This window comes from Aplysia californica, unplaced genomic scaffold (genome assembly GCF_000002075.1).
Source record: "Aplysia californica isolate F4 #8 unplaced genomic scaffold, AplCal3.0 scaffold00508, whole genome shotgun sequence".
NCBI classification, from domain to species: domain Eukaryota; kingdom Metazoa; phylum Mollusca; class Gastropoda; order Aplysiida; family Aplysiidae; genus Aplysia; species Aplysia californica.
In genome coordinates, this window is record NW_004797778.1 from 461,777 (window position 1) to 464,209 (window position 2,433).

General features: G+C 41.7%; 1 protein-coding gene across 1 annotated transcript in view; it reads left to right on the plus strand.

Moving 5' to 3' along the window:
* Positions 1-2,433, plus strand: part of LOC101855815 — a gene marked incomplete in the record, with an annotated part of 28,851 nt that overhangs the window by 6,686 nt on the left and 19,732 nt on the right. The window contains 1 exon segment of the mRNA XM_013086815.2: positions 2,070-2,223.

Below are 2,433 nucleotides of genomic sequence, written 5' to 3' on the forward strand. Positions count from 1 at the left end.
GGGGGGGTTGTTTGTTATTGTTGTTTTAACACTTTGCAGTCACACAGCCAGCAGTACAAAATACCCAACCTGGTCACCCAGCTAGGAGAGTGACTGTAACAGATTGCTCGGGCCCCTGGGATGATTTTCACCTGCGCATTATTGCGCCAAGTGATCGCAAAGTGTCAAGGGGGAGGGGGGGTGGTGGGGGTTAGAAAAATTGAAAATTGCAGACAACTCAAAATCTTGGACAAGGTCAGGGGTACAAAAGGTAAGGTCAAAGGATCTGTTTCGGTGGGTGCCGAATTTATCATTTAAAAGACATGTTGTTGGGGAGTGAAAAGTCTTCGATTATTTTTCTTTTATTGATTTAACTTCCCAAAGGCGGCTAAAGGTGTAAAAGTTTCCCACCAAAATCAAAGGTTTTGAAAGTTCGTGTTTTAGGTCAGTTGGCTAAGCAATTCTGAGAGAGTAATTGGGCAGGACAAACGAAGCAGATCGGGATTGGCCTGTGCAGGACAACCCGTCTGGCACAAGCGTGGAGGGTCCTCCTCAGGTTTATTTGTCCATGGAGTTTATTCTTGTCAATGTATATGATGATCCCACTAGAAACAATCAGGTTCTTTCTGTGAATCTGATGATAAGCAGTAAATCCTGTTACGTCAATGGTTGAACCTGGGCAAACTTTGCCGCTTGGATACAGGTCACATATGGGCTCAGAGTGGTCCGTAAGTTTAGGAGTTCTGCAATGGAAAGTTGGAGTCCTACAGCATTCCATTGCAGGACCGTCATTGCACTTGTTTTGATTTGGAGCACAATGCCCCCCCCCCCCAATTCGATGGGCTCTACTTTCTCCTTGCAAGCGATGTCGAACATGTTCGAGGCAGTTGCCAATGGTATTTTGCGTTTGAATTTATCTTTCTGATGATTGAGATTGTTGGGGTTTGTTTTGTTTTTTGCTTTTATTCGGGTTAGACATTTTTTTTAAACCAAAGAGACAAACAAGCGTACAATGTGTGTTGATGACGCCCATTCCCAGCACTTGCGAGGGGAAAATACAAAGGAGTAATTGCTTTGAACTTAGTTCTTTGATCTTTGACTACTACAGTAGAGCCAACAAAAATAGATACTTTTAGAATTTATCTGATTTCCCATAATGATTTCATATAATACCGAGCTAACTCCAAACTTCATGTCCTTAAAGGCTAGGAAACAAAATGATGATAACACTAAGCCCTAAACCGAACCGTAATCCTAACCCTTACCCAAAACTTAGAGCTAAACCTATGCTTAAATCTAACCCTAAAATTGCAACTGAAATGTAAAGTAATGTTGGGGTCTCTCACCCCCCCCCCCCCTCCCCCCACCCCATTATGTAGACTAGAATGAACCAAAGCAAATGTACTACAAAATGTTTCACTCCTCTCTTTGAGCAAATTTTAAAAAGGCGTCCTCAAAATCGCAGTTGGCGCCAAGTGGGCAGTTCTGGTTGAATAAATCATCTTGTTGTATAGGTTCTTTAGGTTAATCTGGTAGAAAATAATATATTGGTATCAATACGTCTAAGATGTCATGATTATTGGCTTCTCCGCGAGTAATCGGCAAGGCGCTACCCACACAATTGTTCTTTCGGGGCTTCCGATTCTTTTAATGTTTGAAGAGTTTGTCTTTAAGAGTACAGTTTGCATGTAATATGTATTCTAAAAAAGGCTTTGAGAGTGGTGTTGATAGAATGCCCTTACGTGATAACATTGTGAGGCTCGAGCGGTTTCTCTTAATTAGTGCGTTCATAATTAATTTCCCACCAACGTTTTCCATTTCGAAGCACAATCACCCAGCATCGTTTTTGTGTTTGTGTGCGGGGGTGGGGCGGCTCATCAATCTAACACGGTTTCAAGAGAGGGCAGATGCAAGGGAACTGCTGAGTTCGCCCATCTTTGATAGATGAAATATTGTGCGAGAGAAAACTACTCATTATTCACAAACACCGTTTCCAGAGAGAATATATTTCATTCCTATGTCTTTACTGTAGCGCCCACTTACATCAATCTTTTTTCTTAAGCATAGTATTGATCTTTCGGGTTCTACAGGCCTTATAGAAATCAATGCCAGCTTGCAAGATTTGATGGAGCAAAATGCCAAAAACACAAGTGTTACGTACTGCTTCCTCTGCGCAGAAAGCAACTTCCCATCTATTACAGTCGCACCCTGTTGTGGGAGCCTGCTGCAAGAGCGGAGGGTTTGGTTAGTTCATATAATATTGCTTTGCCTATTGTGTTTCCAGTTCTTGAGTCTATTTGCGCTCCTTTTATTATTACGTTCGTTTTCTAGTTTTCATTCTTTTTGTTTATTTTCTTTAAAATTCCATGTCTATTGGGGAGAGGGGAGATGTATGGGTTATATGGATTAGATTATCGGGTGCTGTGTGTGTTTGTTGTTGGGTTGGGTTGTTTT